The 20,615-nt window shown below is 44.2% G+C and overlaps 1 protein-coding gene across 1 annotated transcript in view; it reads right to left on the bottom strand.

Annotated features, from left to right (window-relative positions):
* UGDH (UDP-glucose 6-dehydrogenase) overlaps positions 1-7,011 on the bottom strand; it is a 31,287-nt gene extending 24,276 nt beyond the window's left edge. Inside the window, exon 1 of the mRNA XM_089654031.1 lies at positions 6,801-7,011. The gene's annotated coding sequence lies outside the window, so the exon portion shown is untranslated. The remainder of the gene's footprint in view (positions 1-6,800) is intronic.
* Between the last annotated feature and the right edge of the window lie 13,604 nt (positions 7,012-20,615).

Genomic DNA, 20,615 nt, shown 5'->3' with positions numbered 1-20,615 from the left:
AGCAGGAGTCAATGGCACCTGCTACTGTCAGAGTCCTGCATGAAGAGGAAGGGAGGGGAAAAGAAATGTAGCTATGCACAGCACTAGATCTCTTCTCTTCCCCTTCACACAGGGAAAGGGGGAGGACAGAGAAATAGAACACATTTTATACCTTAAAGCAAGCAATGTATTAAAAAGGTAAAAAAAAAAAAAATATGTTTTAGCTTTAGCATCGCTTTAAGAATACGCTTAATAATGGACAGATGTTAGACCGGATCACAAATATTGCTGCACTACTTGTAAATATCGGACTTTATACAGCTGTCTTTACATACAGAAATCAGAAGCTTTTATGCGCCCGCATACAACACATAGAAAACCAAATTAAGAGCTTATTCTTTAATGCAGAATGCAACAACAATGTGCAAAGTGCATTAGTCTATATAGCAAATAAGAATTTGTTGGCCACACATGGAACTATATTATAGAAGATCGTATTGTGGATCAATTTACTGTCTCAGTGAAAAATACAATCAGAAGAGAGAAAAGATTGTTCGATACATTGTACACTTCAAGTGATACTAAAGGCTCAAGGTTTCTTACCTTCAAGCATTCTATGCATGAGGTAAAAAACCTTCTGTGTGCAGCATTCTCCCCCCCAGACTCAACTAAGCCCCTTATCGATCCAGCAATGTGCATTGGAGTCTCGGCTATCCCAAGACTCCCTCTTCTCATTGGCTGAGAGAAGCGGGGGCCATGGGCTCCAAATCACAGCCATAAAAGAAGAGAGAGGGGGCTGGGTCGAGCCGTGGCTCTGTGTGAATGGACACACAGAGCAATGGGTGCCCCCATAGCAAGCTGCTTGCTGTGGGGGCACCCAACAGAAGGGAAGGGCCAGGAGCACCTGCAGGGACCTGAGAAGAGGGGGATCCGGGCTGCTCTGTGCAAAACCACTGCACACAGTATAGACATGTTTGTTATTTTTTCCTTTAATAAAAATAAGCCTTTAGGATCACTTTAACAATCACAATAATCTATTTTCCTACAATCAGGTTTTCTGTTCAGACTGATAATTTCAGTGAAATTAAATGGTTTTCCTCAAACTCAATTGTATCATAGTATGGAGTTGATTTACTAACTTACTCTGGGGAAAATGCACTTGCAAAAGGCAACTACACTTGCAAAGTGTCCAGCCTGTTAGCCTTTAGTAAATCAATTCCTATAGGTCTTTAACAATTCACAGATTTGATCATATAGCCAGATTCTGTGAATATTCATGTGATCAAATCACCACATGTATGACCACCATAACACTTCAGATGTACGTGCTGTCAGGACAGAAGGGCATGGAATACGGCTGGGATCCCAATGAATCTCCTGACAGCACGGCGCCTGCAGGTAATAAATGAGGCCTTTCATTCCCTCGGTGAACACTTCACAGAAGGAGCATTCAAGAACAGGGATTTCTTTCACCATCACTCACATTACTGGATATAGAAAGAGTTCCAGTATATTATAAAAGGCATTTGCACAACATAAAACCCTACTCTGATAGGAGTAAGCTGAGTAGGCAGCATTTAAATATCAATGAATGCTGAGCAAGAAAGAACATCCTAACCCAGGGGTGGGCAAACTTTTTGACTTGAGGGCCGCAATGGGTTCATATATTGGACCCGGGGGCCGGACCAAGAGTAGATGAATGATGTGTATGTGTCATCCATAGTAAGTATAGTAATATTCCCCCATAGTAAGCATAGTAATTAATCCCCCATATAGTAATTCATCCCCCATAGTAATTCATCCCCCATATAGTAATTCATCCCCCCTATAGTAATTCATTCCCCATATAGTAATTAATCCCCCATATAGTAATTCATCCCCCATAGTAATTCATCCCCCATATAGTAATTCATCCCCCCTATAGTAATTCATCCCCCCTATAGTAATTCATTCCCTATATTAAGTCCCCAAGTCCCCCCTGTGTTAATTCACTTACCTTTGCTCCGTGCGTTCCTCTCACCGTGTTCCCGCGCCGTTCCGGTGTAGCATGAAAATCTGTCTCCTATGAGGATCTGTCCCCCTCGACGTATCTGCGCATGTGCCAGTTTCAGGCATTAGCAGCCGATCGGCGATCTCCGGCACATGCGCAGATACGTCGGAGGGGGACAGATCCTCATAGGAGACAGATTTTCATGCTACACCGGTCTTCAGGGCGGACTGTGAGAGGAGCCTAGCGGGATTAAAAGGTCCGCCGGGCCGTATACGGCCCGCGAGCCGTAGTTTGCCCATTGCTGTCTTAACCTGTAGTTTCATCCCTTCTAGGGGGACCTAGACTACCCTGAGCTATCTTCCCATGAACTTCTGTGACATGTATAAATTTATTACAGGTACTTATATAGCGCCGTCAATTTACGCAGCACTTTACATATATATTATACATTCACATCAGTCCCTAACCCTCAAGGGGCGTACAATCTAAGGTCCCTAACTCACATTCATGCATACACATACTAGGGCCAATTTAGACAGGAGCCAATTAACCTACCAGCATGTCTTTGGATAGCGGGAGGGAACCGGAGTACCCGGATGAAACCCACGCAGGAACATGCAAACTCCAGACAGGGGGTGCCGTGGTTGGGATTCAAACCAACGACCCTAGTACTGCCAGGCAGAAGGGCTAACCAACATATAGAGCTGAATTTTCAAAGCCATTCATTGCTGATTATTTGGTAGCAGATTACAAAACACGTTTTACAACTAGAGTCTTAAATTAACTCTCTTACAAAGTAAGGGCATGGGACAATTGTCTTTGTGAACAGATCATCCAGCCTAGGTCACTCTGCACTGGAAACATTCACGGTCAACGTGAGATAATGCCAAGAACACACTGACAAATCAGTGAAAATGTAGCAAAACAGGAGGCAAAGTTCTAAATATAGTAGTCTTTTCCAACCTTTCTACTCCAGTAGAACCCTTGATATAATTTTGAAGTCTCAGAGAATCCCTGCAAAAATTAGTCAATTGGGAGTCATTAGGAAAATGCCCCTTGCATTGGTGGACAGTGGGAAGAGCTTCCGTCTTAGCATGGTAGTCAGAATGCCAGCTAAAAGGATCATGGGTAACATGCCACTGGCTTGGTCAAGCCATGTTGGACCTGGAACTATGGAGACACCACCAGATGGGAGGTCAATCATCCACAGCTCAAGGAACCCCTAGAAACTTCAGGAGGAACCCTATGGATCTGTGGAATCCTGGTTGAGAATGGGAGGTCTAAAAGTTGGGCATTTTTTCCAAAGAGTCTTTTTGTACATATGGAAATGTGATGTAGTTAAGACTATGGAAGATGCCGCAATTAGGAAAGCTGTAATGACACGAAAAGAATTATAGAGGAGCATGGGTGGCCGTTGTCTAAGTTTGATTTCCTAGAACCTTGCTTCGGCCTTCTTCTATTAAGTAAGGATAATGGTAAAAATTCAATCAAGAAAGCATTGATACACTGGTTACTGAACAATATGTTGTCTCTAGGACTGCCATAGTAACATCTACAGGATCTATTCACAGCTGAAATATTTTTTTGGGCCAACTTGCTACAGTATAAGGGCTCTTTTGCCTCTTCTTTTCCGGTGGACACCCTGAGCTACCCCAGAGACATCTGGTCAGCCCCACGGGACCAAAACTCCTCAGACTTTCACGTGACCCCCACCCAAATCTCATATACAGCTGAATTAACCAGGATGATGTGCCAAGTGTGGTTCTAACAGCCAATCACAAGTCAGTCTGCTCTGGTTAAGCAATGAGAGATAAATTGCTCACAACAACCCAATACACATCGCAATGTTCCAGGAAAACCATTAAAGTCTAACTAGAGCCAAAACTGACAATGGAAGAGTGTTATGGCAGCCAAACATGGTTCGAAAATTGGCCGATTTTTCGAAAAATAAATAAAATCGGCCGATTTTCGCACTGTTAGTGGGTTAATTGGACGGCTGTTTTTTGCACATTTTTTTTTTAATCGGCCATGTCGGAAAATTTGCGGACGATTTTGACGATCGGCCGACTTTCCCAGCAATGATGGGCAAATCGGCCGATCATTTTACTGATAAAAAGTCTGTGCATGAGCCGTGACCTGCAAGGGACAGAAGTTATGGGGTGAACTTGATTGAATAATTTAGTCGGTTGATTTTTTTAATGGTTGGTGGTAATGTCGGCTGACCGAACAACCGATTTTTCGTTTTTTTTTTTCGAAAAAGCGGCCGATGTTCGACCCGTCTATGGCCTGCATTATGGTCTTTGTTCCAACATTCCTATCTGCCCAGACACCATTGTCACCAGCACTTGGTGGGGGGGGGGGGGAAACCAAAAACAAACAAAAAAAAAAAACCCACACATTAAGCTGCTACTGAGACAACAGAAAAGTTCCTCCAGTAGAGATGCAATACTTTATCCAAGGACATCCATCAAGAGGGTGAATATAGCTGGCCATGACTGGATGGAAATTGGGCCAGTTCAGCAGGAAGCCGCTGAATGTCGATCCTTCTATGGCTGTTCTGGTTAAGGATCAGTTGCATCTACTTTTATACAGATTATTAATCATCTGACAGGGTTTATCTATGCCTTACTGTTAGATAATGAGTATGTGAAATCTCCAGTAACAGCTGTAACTAATATTGTAATGATGAATATATTTCAGTTAGAGCGGTATCATTGTGGGTGTGCAATACGTCTTCACATGAATTCCTGTTCTGTACATACTTGGGGATGGTTTAAGTTGCCAGAGGGAATGTTTATTAACTACACCTTCTATTAATTACACCTTCTTTACTATATATCAGAAGTACTGTATATCAGATAAACGGATTCTGGCACCAATCGGTCTCTTTCAGACAGTTGGGTGCCAGAATCAGTTTATCTAATGGGACCAAATCTGTTTAACAAATAACAAATATTGACCTCAAAGGATCCCTCATTTACATATGCGATGAAGGTGGCCATCCTTTCATGAAAACTCAATTTCCCAGGAAAAGGTCATGAACTGGCATACTTAAATTCCATCAAGGGTGTGCCAATATTTGCCTGAAAGGGGGTTGGTGTATGATAAATACAGGGGATTTGAAGTTAATCAATTATGAAAGGGAATAGATTTTCCAACCAGAGATACTCCATGAAAAATGAATGGAGAGTCCTATAACTATAGACACTAGATAGAGAGGTTCTCGTTGGGAAGAGAATGGAAGCTGTACGTCCATTTCCATGGTAACTATGAAATACAGGTGTACCTCGGTTTATGAATTCAATGCGTTCTCCGGTACGTTTCGTATAGCAAAAGGTTTGTAAACCGAAACGCAGTTTCCCATAGGAATGCATTAACAACCAATTAATCTGTTCCAGAGCTCAGAAAAAGAGTTTTAAAACAAAAAAGTTGCTGTCACTATAGGTCAGTGCTGGTTTTTAAATATACTTTTTTTTTCTTCACTATAGCTCAGAGATTCAGCAGACACATTCCCCCCAGCTAAGCAACAAAGTTTCCTTTTAGTTTGTTTACGGAGATAAAAGAGACAAAAGTATCCTTTAGCTCCAGGAAAGTGAGATCTAATTCTGTGAGCTATAATGAAGGGGACAAAAAAGCCAGCAATTGCATTTAACAATCGGCACCGACATACACTTCATATTGCAAACAAAATTGGTACAAAATTACGTTAACCGCGGCGTTCATACACCAAGGTACACCTGTATATCCCTTGCACTGATATCTAAGGGTTTGTTGTGTCTTTTCTGTCTCATCGTTTGGATTTTGTATTATGTTCAAGCTTTCTTAATAATGTTTCTTTTATTAACTAGACAGATAGTTTGTGTTAGTTTGGACCTCCATCCTCCCTCATCACCAATACATTTTGGTTGTGGTGTTAGTTTGGACCTCCATCCTCCCTCATCACCAATACATTTTGGTTGTGGTGTTAGTTTGGACCTCCATCCTCCCTCATCACCAATACATTTTGGTTGTGGTGTTAGTTTGGACCTCCATCCTCGTCACCAATACATTTTGGTTGTGGTGTTAGTTTGGACCTCCATCCTTGTCACCAATACATTTTGGTTGTGGTGTTAAACCTTTCACCTCTCTGTAAGAACTCTTCATTTCCCAAATCAGATCAGAGAAATATTAGATTTCAGAATCCATAGATTTGGTCAGCACCAGGGGTGGACTGACCATTTGGAAATTTGGGCACTGCCCGAGGGCCCGGGGTCAGTAGGGGGCCCCATGAGATGCCCCTGGTACCTTTTTCATAGGCTTTTTTTAGTTTGGGCAAGGACACAAGGGCCCCATGATCCCCTATTGCCCGGGGGCCCCATGAGTTGTCAGTCCGCCCCTGGTCAGCACTACTCACTCCAAAACTAAGAAGTCACGTGGGCTTTAGATACATTGTGATGAAGTCACTGAGTCTGTAGAATTGATCTTTGATCCCCTCCACCCCGCAATTCCCAGCAATAGGGAACATCTGTCCGGAGGGATGTGTGCCCCCCATGTATGATCAGACTGCAGGTCCACCTACAAGACCCCTTCCTCCTCTCCTGGAAAAGCCTTCAGATGTGAACAGAACTTCCCAGAAGGAAATGATCTGCCAGCATGGATCAATTAGGGGGGGGGGGTAATAAAAGGGGAAAAACCTATTAATAGAAACCAGATGTCCATCACCCCGGACAGTCCATTGCAGCACGGAGGCTACAGAGCCCCGGCATTGTACGATCAGACAAGACGTGTATGAGATGATCGCCCGCCGGGGACAGATGGAATGGACCGATCCGAGCCCCCATCCCACACTCACCTGGTCGTCAGTCAGCGATGATCACAGCAGACTCTCCGTCACCCAATGCCGGCCGCTGTACAGTCCTGGAACTCCATATACTCCCGATAGACCCGCCCCTGGGAGGGGCCGGGGTGGGAATGACACTGGCAGGGAAGTAGCGGGGTGCGGCAGTGCTCGGTCGGGGTGCAGGGAAGGGGATCGCAGTAATGAATGGGGAGGGGGATGGTCGGCGTGCCCCGGATGTACATCGCCGCTGTGTGGTCCCTCCCATGCATTGTACAGAGCATGTCTCCGGATTGGGAAACAGAGCTTCATTCTACACGGGGGCATAGAGGGGAGGACCGCACCATGTCAGGGGGCACAGAGGGGAGGACCGTCCCATGTCAGGGGGCACAGAGGGGAGGACCGTACCATGTCGGGGGGGGGGGGCATAGAGAGGAGGACTGTACCATGTCAGGGGGCATAGAGGGGAGGACCGCACCATGTCAGGGGGCATAGAGAGGAGGACCGTACCATGTCAGGGGGCACAGAGGGGAGGACCGTCCCATGTCAGGGGGCACAGAGGGGAGGACCGTACCATGCCCGGGGGCATAGAGGGTAGGACCGTACCATGTCGGGGGGCATAGAGGGGAGGACCGTACCATGTCGGGGGGCATAGAGGGGAGGACCGCACCATGTCGGGGGGCATAGAGGGGAGGACCGTCCCATGTCAGGGGGCACAGAGGGGAGGACCGTACCATGTCAAAGGGGGGGGCATAGAGAGGAGGACTGTACCATGTCAGGGGGCATAGAGGGGAGGACCGCACCATGTCAGGGGGCATAGAGAGGAGGACCGTACCATGTCAGGGGGCACAGAGGGGAGGACCGTCCCATGTCAGGGGGCACAGAGGGGAGGACCGTACCATGCTTGGGGGCATAGAGGGGAGGACCGTACCATGTCGGGGGGCATAGAGGGGAGGACCATACCATGTCGGGGGGCATAGAGGGGAGGACCGTACCATGTCACGGGGCATGGAGGGGAGGACCGTACCATGTCGGGGGGCATAGAGAGGAGGACCGGCCCATGTCGGGTGGCATAGAGGAGAGGACCATACCGTGGGGGGGGCATAGAGGGGAGGACCGTCCCATGTCGGGGGGCATAGAGGGGAGGACCGTCCCATGTCGGGGGGCATAGAGGGGAGGACCGTACCATGTGGGGGGTATAGAGGGGAGGACCGTACCATGTCAGAGGGCATAGAGGGGAGAACCGTCCCATGTTGGGGGGCATAGAGGGGAGGACTGTACCATGTCGGGGGCATAGAGGGGAGGACTGTACCATGTCGGGGGCATAGAGGGGAGGACCGTACCATGTCGGGGGGGCATAGAGGGGAGGACTGTACCATGTCGGGGGCATAGAGGGGAGAACCGTAAAAACGCTCCGCGAACGCCGCATGCGCGGTTTAGCGGCTGTTGCTAGGCATTTGCCAAGCGTTAAAAACACCCCACAAATGCCTATAATGAAGTTTGAATGGTGTTACCGCTCCACAAATGCCTCGTAACTGCGCCGCAGCCGGCCGGGCGTTTGTGGAGCGGCACCATAGACTTGAATAGGAGGCTTCAACTCCTCCTGACTCGACCAGAGGCGTCCGTTTTGCCGCGACACGATGCTAACGCTCCCGTTTGAACAGCACTATGTGCTGCAATGTGCAGAATTTTCCCAGGTGTTTGGGAAATGGTAAAAATGCTTCCCAAACTCCTGTCTGCCGCTTGCTAACAAGGCTAGTGTGAACGCAGCCTTACTCCTGCTGTGGCTGCAACATGTGGGTGGGGTTGGTAAAAACACATCTTAACTATAGGGTGTTATAATCCCCCCAACTGCCAATGCAAGTGAACCCTTACTGTTCTGAGCCCCCTATAACGCTGCTTTCACACTGATGTGTGGGGGTTTACCTGCAGCGCAGTGCATCTGCGACTTTTCTGGGTTAGCTGCACTTTGCCATAGACTTTTATTATATCTTGCAGGTGTGATGCACTTTCTGAAACTGCACCAAATCTCCTGCATGCAGAAGGTGCACCAAACCTGCCGGATATAATAGAAGTCTTTGGCTAAGTGCAGCAAACCCGCAAGAAAGCTGCAGGTACACTGCACTGCACCCGAGTGTGGGTAAACCGCAGTACATCAGTGTGAAAGCACTCCTATACTATTATGCCCAGTGTATTGCTTCACATTGACCTGAAGATCTCTCTCCTGCTGCTGGCACCATTCTGGAGACTGCTAGCCAGGATCAGAGGTGGAGTGCAGTTGGTCAGTGGCGTCCCTAGGGGGTGCAGCATGCATTTGGTGACACCATCACGGGGTGCAGGAGCAGAATGCCTGCAGAGCTTCTGGGCTCTGTGAAGGTCCTGGCCAGTTATTGGGGTGATCCTGGATTCCCGGCACAGTGACAGCTGCCCCCAGTGTAGGGGTAAAATGAGTATCTTGACCCATAAAGATATGTATCCCCTGAAGCAACTGCACATGTGCTAGTTTGAGGCCGAAGAAGCTGATCACCGATGTCCGACTTTAGCACAGAGCTGCCACAGTTAACCCCTTACAGGTTGCAAACTGCTGAAGCTGATCCCGTGGATCACTATGGATTGCAAGATCAGTTAACCCTGTATAGTTTCAACCTGAAGTTGGAGATCGGCTTCTTCGGCCTGAAATCGGCACATGCGCAGTTGCTTCAGGGGATACATATATTCACGGGTCGGGATACTCATTTTTCCACTACAATTGTACTGCTCCTTCCTCTCTGGAAGGGTGACACCATGTGTTACCGCACTGGGTGACACCAACCCTAGGGACACCTCTGCAGTTGGTATCACTCTGCATAGAACAGGAGCCAGCACTACAGAGGAGGCATCGGCTTATTGTGCCCTACTACAGCTCCAACCAGGGGCGGACTGGCCATTTGGAAACTCGGGCACTGCCCGATGGCCCAGGGTCAGTAGGGGGCCCCATGAGATGCCCCTGGTACATTTTTCATAGGCTTTTTTGAGTTTGGGCAAGGACACATGGGCCCCATGATCCCCTATTGCCTGGGGGCCCCATGAGTTGTCAGTCCACCCTTGGCTCCAACTTTACAAGTAATCCCTCTATATTGCACTCTGATGCCCTGACATGGTGGCTCAGCAGCCCGGACCATGATCTACCAGTCGCCTGGCCGAAATCTAAGGGTTGCTGACTCCCAATGTAGCTCTTGAACAGAGTGCAGAATAGATTTACCACAATACTCACATTTGAACTCCCATGGAACTGTGCTGATCACATACACTCTTCCAAGAAAAAAAAAAACCTCTAGCAATACACACCAAACTGAGCATGTGCAGAGTGACTCCACACAATATGTCTTATCAGGAGATAAGTGGGGGACACTGGAAGAAGGGGAGGATCCGAGAAGTCATGATCAAACAGTGTTTTTACACAATGCAGAGGATTAACCCCTTAGGTTCCACAGTGAGTATAACATGAATTCTTTACTGCATATACAGACTGATTTTACTATTGTGGGTTTAGTAACACTTTAAAGCACATTATTTTGCATGTTAATACTGTATGCATTGAATTAAAGTGTATGTAAACCCTCACCTTGTAAAACAACCTATCCAGTTTAAAATGGAAATGAAAGGCAAAACATTTGTATATACACATACGAGGTGGTATCAAAAAGTTTCAAGACTAGTTTTGTAGCACGCCAACAGATGGCAGCACAAAGCTGCACACACAGTCACTGGGAACACTGATCTTCATAAGTCAGTGTGCCAAAAGACATTGTCGTGTGTACATTGGGAGCTGTGCAACTGGTGCTATTTTGACCACATACGTTACCACATCTGCTATTTCATCATGGACAGCAAGTTCGAACAAAGAGCAAATGTGAAATTCTGCATGAAACCTGTACACCCAAGTTTCATCACCAGTAATGATCCTCGACATGAAGGATGGGTTATCCATGGCATGCTGATGCAGTCCTTGGCAGGCTTTGACAAGGTGTTCCTTCTGCTCCTGGGTCAGTGGCCTGGGGACAAACCTGGCAGCAACATGGCGCATGTTCAAATAACGCAGGAGGATTGCCTGGAGTGTTCCGTATGACACACAGACAATGGCAGCAATGTTGTGGATTGTTCTCCAACGATCATCATGCACAAGTTGCTGAATGGTTTCGACATTTTTGGGGGTTGAGCTCGTTGAAGGTCTTTCTGATCTCTCATCGTCTTCCAGTGATGTTCTTCCACTTTTGAAGTGCGCGTGGCACTCAAAACACCTCAAACGTCTCATTGCAGCATTGCCGTAAACTTGCCGGCGCACTGACTTATGAAGGTCAGTGCTCCCTGTGACTGTTCATGCAGCCTTGTGCTGCCATCTGATGAACAAAATTAGAACGGCGCACTCTATGCATTACCATGGTGAAAGACGGGTTTATTTAAAAGCATAAAAATGCATACTCACAAACCAAAGGGAGATAAAAACTGAGATACAGAGTCCGTGGTGACGGTCCAAAGTGACGGTGAACCCTTATTAGAGGTAGGCTAACGCGTTTCAGAAGACATACTGCCTTCTTTAGAGCTAAAATTTTTATCTCTGAAGAAGGGAGCACGTCTCCCAGAACTCATTAGCCTACCTCACTAAGGGTTCCCTTGTCACTTTGGACCGTCACCACGGACTCTGTATCTCAGTTTTTATCTCCGTTTGGTTTGTGAGTATGCATTTTTATGCTTTTAAATAAACTTGTGTTTCACCATGGCAGGGGCAGACTGACAACTTATGGATAGCGGATCATGGGGCCCCTGCGTCCTTGCCCAAACTCAAATAAGCCTATGAAAAAGGTACCAGGGGCATCTCATGGGGCCCCCTACTGACCCCGGGCCCTCGGGCAGTGCCCGAGTTTCCAAATGGTCAGTCTGCCCCTGCACCATGGTATTGCATTAAGAGAATGTGCCATGTTCTGCTTTTTTTCACCAGTAACAAGATTTCCAGATCTTCTAAGGGCTGCACCTCAATGAATGACAGCTACAGTACTCCCAGCCAGCATGAAGATTTGAGCGCTGGTTTCCTTGAAACTTTTTGATACTACCTCGTACATATAAAAAAAATATAAATACCCCCCTTTCAGATAAGTGATCACATACACTCTGTTCTCAGCTACAAAAAGGAGCTCAAATAACTAAGGGAGGAGAAACAGCAGTACATTGGTCTTCCTAGTGAATGGCTATACAGGGGGGCATGTCAGCAGAAGTCTGATGATTGGAGGAGATCAAGCTAAGTTCTCTGCACAGCCAGAAAATTGACCACGCTGTGTTGTGCCTAGTGGAGTGAGTTTTTTTGTGCAAGGAACACCAGGGATTATGCACAAAGGAAGCAGTACAAAGTGAACAGGATACTTTTTCATACAAGGTACAACAGGCACGTATCAAGAATATGAAATGTTGGGTTTACATATTCCTTCAAATAAAAGGACTGCCATTACTCCAAAACAGGAAAAAACAAATAAAAACAGCCATGCAGCATTATTTCCAATGCAATGGCCCACTAAGCATGGTTATACTTTACAATATGTTGTGTGTGCTGTACAGCATGTGTGTCCGAGATGCATTGCCTTAGTGCAAGGGTGTCAAACTGGCGGCCCTCCAGCTGATGTAAAACTACAAGTCCCATCATGCTTTTGCCTTTGGGAGTCATGCTTGTAACTGTCAAACTTGCAATGCCTCATGGGACTTGTAGTTTGACAACAGCTGGAGGGCCACCAGTTTGACACCCGTGCCTTACTGCATTGGAGTGATTGCACCTCCAGTGTTTAATACCATGAAAACTTATGGAAGACCAACCTTTTAAAAACTAAATATCACATAAAGAAATTCTTTATACTAATTTATTTACTGCAATATATGTAAAAAAATACACTTGTCTTCATGGCCTTCACATAGCCAATTACTTGTGTGTCCTATCCAAGGCCATGTTTTGCACAGGTGTTGCATGCACCCCCATGATAGCAGTCCCATAGATGTCTATTGGGAGACATGGCTGCATGGATTACCGCCCGTGTCCCAATATGGCATCTCTATGGGTGTAGGCACATGTCCCCAAACTCACTTTGGGTGCGTTCAGGGCCGTGCATCTGCACAGATGTCACATTGGGACACAGCGGCTGTGTCTGTGCTACTGCGTGTCCCAAAAGACACTGATAGGGTTTTCAGCTCAACATGCCAACAAAACATGGACCTGCACAGGGCATGCAAGTAACCGTCCGTGTGAACGAGGCCTAAAAGGTTAGAAATTTTGCAAAGGAAGGGTGGGTTGTAGAAGTCAGAGAGGCAATTCTGCCACTAGAGACTGGCCTGAATCGCAAGCAACATCTCACTGCCTCAGCCACAGTGGAAGTGATTCCATAGGGAAAGACAGGCAGCGTCTTGGTGATCCTGCTGCTCGTGATTTTGACAAATTGCCAGCAGCAAGATCGCCAGTGGTAGAGTTGCACGTCTGGCATCAGCAATGGCTGCAGAAAAAAAGGATGGGGGAAACAGTTAAAACGTGAAATATTTTGGGGTGTCCCAACCTCTCACTTAGGATTGGTTCACATATATGCATTTTACGTTTGATGCTTTCTCTAGTGCTTTTTGCAGTTTATTTTGGGTTTTTCTACACGCATTTTTTTGATGCGTTTTGTTCAGATTTTTTCTTGGATAAAGTAGAATTTTTTTTTGTTGCTGGGCAGAATAAAAATTCAAAACGCGGAAAAAACACACTACCATGCATTTTAGCAGCTTCTCCATTGAACTCTATTGTAGCAAAAATGCTGCTTTTTAAAAAAGTCCCCAACCCTCTCCAAAAATGCAGCAGCTCAAAAAAGCATAGATGTGAACGTGTTCCATAGGAAACCATTTTAAATGGACCGTAGTGCGTTTTTGCAAAAAGCACAAAAAAATGCACAGGTGTGAACATAGCCTGACACAGTATTAGCTGGAAACTCTACTTATTTGTTACATTTAGGATATATTTATTTGTAGCACAAAAAAAAAGACCAAAATAGAATCATTGTTTATTGTATAATAGAAAGTGCATAGTACAGCTTGGCTTGTACTCAATTCTTCATAGTCTACACGGCACAATCAGCAATGTTTGGCAGAGGAATATATAGAGTAACACAGACATTTCATTTATACATCACGGAACGATTAGCTGTTCACTTCTTTGTCAAGTCTTCTAATGGATTACTGCAAATTAAAGAAAAAGACCCATAATCCCGGATTATCATTTACATTTAAGGAAATTGTGTCAAGAGAAAAAACTGTAGGTTGTCATTATTGGCCAACATCTAAAATGCTAGTTGACTGGCAGCCATGGTGATCCTCTGGCTTCAGTATGTGGTCAAATTTGCCATTATGTTTCATCTAGGCCAGGTTGCTCAGGCAACTGGTATTTTCAGAAAGGTCTGTAATGGCAGCATGCATATTCTTAAAGAGAGTTCACTTTATGACATGCATTGGGGTTTATTTATTAAAACTGAAGAGTGCAGAGTCTGGCACCACTGTGTATGGCAGCCAATCAGCTTCTTACTTCAGCTTGTTCAATTAAGCTTTGGCAATAAAATCTGGAAGACGATTGGTTTCTATGCACAGCTGCACCAGATTTTGCATTCTCCAGTTTTATTAAAAAAAGAAAATGGAAACAGCAAATATATTTATAAATTTGCAGCAACAGAAAGATGCCTGTACTGTGTAGCAATACATTTCTGATGCTAGGCCAGATGGTGGGCTCCCTAGACATAAATGAGGGTTACACCCCCCCTAGCAATAATTCCTCTCTGATCTCAGTGTTTATAAAATAAGGCCAGGAGGATGGCAAAGCCTATGAACAGAGATCTGTACATTGTTTCTTATGTAGCTGGAGATTAGGAATTTGTCTTACCAATGAAAAATATTAAACGCCACACATATACTGTAAAGCAGCCTTTCTCAACCAGGGTGTTTCTTCAGGGGTGCCTTGGCAAAAATGTCTAAAAATTTCCCAAAACTTGTATACAATCTAGCGGGTGGAACAAGCCTGCCTTTTAGTTACACAAAGCCATAGTTTTCATTGTGCACCATTATGACCTTCTAGCCAACAGCCTGACAACCAATGACATCATCAGTTGATAAGGAGGATGTCAGCTGCCTGCACTGCATCCTAGTTTGACCCTCCCCTGCCCCTCTCCATCAGTGCTGGGGTCACATTAGCTCAGTGATGGAGAAAAACTGAGGGAGAAGAGAAACATTGGAATACTAGTCAGTACCAGTGTGCAAAAGTGTATTTGCTTTGGAAGAATAAATCACCTCCAATGTTGGGTGTCCTACATGTGTGGATGTTGCTGTGTTATATAAAACTATTAGAATATTTTTTCACATTTTTGAATGGTGCCCTTTTAAAATAATCTACAGTCTAGAGGCACCCCATGTTAGAATCATTTTATCATCATTTTAAAAGGGTGCCTCCGGACCGTTCATGATTTTAAAGGGTGCCTTCACTGAAAAAAGGTTGAGAAACAGTGCTGTAAAGGCTTCCAGGGTAGAAGTGAAAATCTATTTGTGTTCATATTAATTGCACATGAACAGTAGAGGGTGAGCAGAATGGTGCGCAGGCAATGCCAACCCACAGAGAATTCACATGTTATTTGCACAGGAACGCAGTGCGGTTCCTGTGCATATTACATGCGATATGCTGCACCACAGAAGTGTGAACCTAGGCTGAATGTTTGCATTTATTGATGTGAAAAAAGACAAAGTGGACTGGGTGAATGTAACTTCGTAAGTTTTGTAATCAATTCACTGGTTCTTGTCTGTGTTTAAACTTTTTTAAATGAGACAAAGGGAATGTAAAAAGTGCAGTAACCCAAGCAACCATTTTTTATATTTTATTGTTGGCATCAAAGCAAGGATCAAACAGATGTGAAAGTCTCTACTATGTTCTATACTAATTATATGGGTGAACTCTGGTTCCTTTTAGCCTACTGTATCCATAACCTGTCTGGTTGTATCATTGTGTAGGTCCATAACCACTATTCCATAGAATCCATGGTTTCCAGAAAGTGTAATGATGATGACCAACTATAAATAAATATAGGGATGCACTAAATCATACATAATGTAGAAAGAAATCAATCAACTTAATCGTGCTACATAATCAAAAAATGTGTCCAAGTATAAAGTCCAAACATAATATAACTCTGAAAAATATTGTGGGAATAATAACACCGTGATCAAACTCCACCACCAGATGAAATGAATGAACTCACCAGAGCTATATGCTGATCAAATTAGAAATCAGCATAAGCGCTGTTGCTCTGGGAGCGATGATTGTAGGGGATATCCAGACTCTAGAAGCAATACTCTGCAGTTGTAGGAGATATCCAGACTCTAAGAGTAATAGTCTGCAGCCCACCAGCCCGCATACATGGAAACCTTTTATATGATCATCATTTCCACCATGGATATTGGAACCACACTCAGATATAAAAAAAGGACATGATGGTGCAGCATGTTTAAAACCAATCACATTTATTAAAAGACAGAATCCACTCACAAACAAGGTGTCCCGGCCGACACCAGCATAATCTGCATAAGTAAATCTGCATAGACCAAAACAATAGACGAGCCCGGCTCACCTCGGACACTGCTGACAGTACCAGGGAGCGTCCTGACATCACGTCTATCCAAGCTCCGCCCTACACGTTTCGTCATACGACATCCTCACGGAGCGGCTTGATGACCAACTAGCCTGAAATAACTGTATGCAGTTTAAAAAAAATAGCCCTATATTATTAAGCTGTATCTTTTCTATAAACTAGTCATTCAGGATGTAAAGTTGGCCAAAATGGAATGAAGGAATGATTTGTATGGCTCTGCCCACTACCCCAAAATGAGGAACAGACTACTCATTGTGGGACTCTACTGGTTTTTTAAGTGGGGAGCTTTTTGGTTCCTTTAAGACCACCTTCCTCATCATAAGCAGTCTGGTTGTACCCATTCAAACAGATGTGAAATCGTTTCTAATCTCTACAATTCCCAGCAGATGAACCACTACTGGTAGCATCTCCTCTCCCGCTCTGTACTTCAGAGACATAATTATGAACATTAAAATTCATGTTTAGAGTTGTATCTAAAAAAAAGACAGCTTTCAGCGGTCAGCTGGTGCACACACACCCAACTCTTAAATAGTCTCTTGCCACCTTGACTGAATGTATGCAGCTCCACTACCTTAGAACACAAACTCATCTGTCTGCTTTACATTTTCTGTCCTGTTTTTCTACTTTCTGTAAATGATCCCTCCAGCGTCAATTTGCTGACTCTACACATTTTATGAGCACGTGAAAATGAAAAGCTATGAATTACTGAATGCCAAACTAACATGAATAGACGAAAATGTGAGGCTAATTTAACAATCAGAAGTTCTATTTCTGCTAAAAATCATCATTGTGTTGATTTTCCTTGTGTTTGAGCCGGTTTTGAATGCATATGGCTGATTTAAAATGTTGTAAACTACCTGTACTGTGCCTCTAGGAAGGCATTAAAAACGTAACAGCTTTGTACAACAGACAGTATTTGGGCTACTAACAATATCAAATAGATGCCTTTGGGACAAGTCACAATGAGTTGATTAGGTAGAAAGGATTATGTCCAGCTCCATACTGTGATCCACATTGAATGAATGGAAAAACTGGCACCACCGTCTATAGCCTAGAGGGATTTCCTACAATATATTTTGAATGGTGTATACATTAGCTGGACCTTTTCAGCTCTGACAATATTGGCTGGGTCTGTTGAAATCTTGGATATCTGTAAATACCTTAAGAACCTGGCAGTCCCTAATTTATCAGCATTAGGGTGCAAGAGCATCGGCTGTTTGATTATAATCCACAGAACATGCAAAATATCTTACCAATTGGTTGCTATTGGTTATTGCACTTTGTACTCTGTCCTATTTAGTAAATAAGCCCCTTAGTGGCTATAGCTTAAAGGGTAAGTGGACTTTTATGTGGTTATCCATTTCAACTTTTGCATAGTACAATACACTTACCCACAATCAGGGACGGACTGACCATTTGGAAACTCGGGCACTGCCCGAGGGCCCAGGGTCAGTAGGAGGCCCCATGAGATGCCCCTGGTACCTTTTTCATAGGCTTTTTTGAGTTTGGGCAAGGACACAGGGGCCCCATGATCCCCTATTGCCTGGGGGCCCCATGAGTTGTCAGTCTGCCCCTGCCCACAATGCATCCACGTCACTACATAGCATCTTTTCAGAATTTAACCACTTGCCCTTCAACCTATAGCAGAAGTACTGCTACAAGGCAGCAGAGCTGTACAAAATCATGTGTATATATACGTGATTTGCATTTCTGGGTAGGGGGCGCGCGCGCCGCCCTACCCGCGCCACTATTGACTGCTGGGGATATCAATTACCGGGTCCCAGCCAGCGATTCGCACCTGGGACTTGGTGCTCGTTGGCAGGGCTGAGAAGGGAGAAATCTGTGTGTAAACGGTACAGATCTCTCTTGTCAGCATGGACATGCTGCTTTGCATCTCTCTGTACAGCAAGTAAAACACACGCAACACATGGTTAACCCTTTGATCGCCCCAGATGTTAACTCCTTCCTGCCCAGTGTCAATAGTACAGTATCAGTGCTTTTTATTAGCACTGATCGCTGTATTAGTGTCAATGGGGATGTCAGTGACAGTTCCCACCCAGTGTCAGAATGCCCACTGCAGTCCTGCTATAAGTCGCTGATCTTTGTCATTAGTAGTATATATAAATGTATAAAAAAAAATAAAATTCCAGTATCTATACCGCCATTTGTAGACACTATAACTTTCACATAAACAAATTAATATACACTTATTGGGCTATTTTTAGCAAAGACATTTAGCAGAATACATTTTGTCCTAAATTTATGAAGAAATTTGAATTTAAAATTTTTATTGTGTATTTTATAGCAAAAAGTAAAACATTTTTTTCCCCAAAATAGTCGGTCTTTTTTTGTTTATAGTGCAAAAAATAAAAACCACAGAGATGATTAAATACAACCAAAAGAAAGATCCATTTGTGGAAAAAAAAAATTACATAAACTTAATTTATGTACAGTGTTGCATGACTGCACAATTGTTAATTAAAGTAACGCAGTGCCGTATCACAAAAAAATGGCCTGGTTAGGAAGGGGGTGTGGGTAAATCCTTAGGAGGGCAACTAGTAAAAAGTGTTTATTGATGTTTTAACAGTGGAAAGTGTTATTATCCATTGTTAAAGCTTTAATAAACACTCTGTTTTTACAACAGAACCAAGGTGTGGTGACCATGCATGTTTTTCTAGCCAATTCTTGTTACAGCACCCTGACAATCAAAGCCAATTCCATCACAGTGTGCAATGGGAATGTGCTGATCGCCTGCTGAAGGGATGAGATGCAGCAATGGAAACATTATGAAGGTCCGCTGGGCGAGTCTGCTGCACAGTGAAGTTCTCAGGGGAACTACATATCAGGTACTATATATAAAATATTGCAAAAATGCTGAGGGAGGGAGGCATGAAATGTATTTATCCTCAAAGGCCTTATTGTGGGCAGACTTTTTCAAGGAATAAGGCAAAGTGGAAAGTGCAGTAACCCATATTTCTAAAGGATAAGTTCACCTTTTAGTAAAAAATATTTTTTTCAGGTAAAAAAAAAAAGTGCATTTATTATTTTTGTCTGCAGGAGCCTGGACAGTATTGTACCAGCGATCAGCATATCACTGGTGCCATGCAGGTCTGCAGATCTGTCAGTATATCTGCTTGCTTGTATGATGGGATGTACGAGAAAGAATGAACTACCATGGTGCTCCACAGCGCCGTGGTAGCTCATTGAGGACTACAAGCCGACATCCACTAAGACTGCCAGAACTTGCAGTCTCTCATTCACAGAAAACTTTTTAAAATTTGACAGCTAGTGAGGGGGGAGATGATCCCCCGCTAGCTGTCAAAGCAGGGACCAGGGGCCGGCTGATAGTAACATGTTACACTCTGAATATGGGTGTAACATGTTACGAAAGGTGAATTTACCCTTTAATCATAACTTATATTTTTCCTTATCTGGCTCCAGGAAGCTGAAAATGATCGATTTCTATATGAGTTACTATACTTTTGCTGTCAGTTATTGAATAAACCTGAGAAATGCGCATCCACTCGGGGAGGTGGCCCATGTATTGTCATCTCACATTAGCTTGGTGTCCAGGACAGACATGCCTACCATAACATCATCTGTCACTACACTTGGGCTGCTGGCAACAAGAAAGATGACTGTATGTATGAGTGCTAGCACCTGCCATGAACCTTTGTTCAGCAATATACTCACTACACTTCAGATTTTCTATTATTCTCTATAAAGGACCAAGGAATCATCCTTTTTCTCAAAGAATTTTTCCAACATCTCTGTATACAACAAAAGCCTTACTCGTTAATAAACACACAAGCAACAGCCTAAGTAGTAACAGCACAACTGGAATAAAGAGCACAACTTGCTTTGATCGAGCCATCTATGGTCAGCCATAGACCATTTCATTTATTGGATATGCTGCAAATACCGCATGGACTGACGTCTGTTTTATTAGGAAAGTATAATGCAGTGGCTCCTCCAGCTGATAATGTACATTATGGCTAATCAGGATCTTGCATAAAAATAATAAACCATGCACAATCTTTTTGGAGTTGACAATGACCAATTATTGTACTTTAATTGGCATACTTGTTATCTGTTTTATAAATGTCTACTGTAACAAGTGCCTGACTCAGAGCAAGTATATAACTGGGAAAAAAAA

This window comes from Staurois parvus, unplaced genomic scaffold (genome assembly GCF_062004578.1).
Source record: "Staurois parvus isolate SC_StPar_1 unplaced genomic scaffold, SC_StPar_1.0 ptg000734l, whole genome shotgun sequence".
In the NCBI taxonomy this organism is placed as follows: domain Eukaryota; kingdom Metazoa; phylum Chordata; class Amphibia; order Anura; family Ranidae; genus Staurois; species Staurois parvus.
Note: the sequence above shows the minus strand (reverse complement) of the source record. Positions and strands in the feature narration are given on the sequence as shown.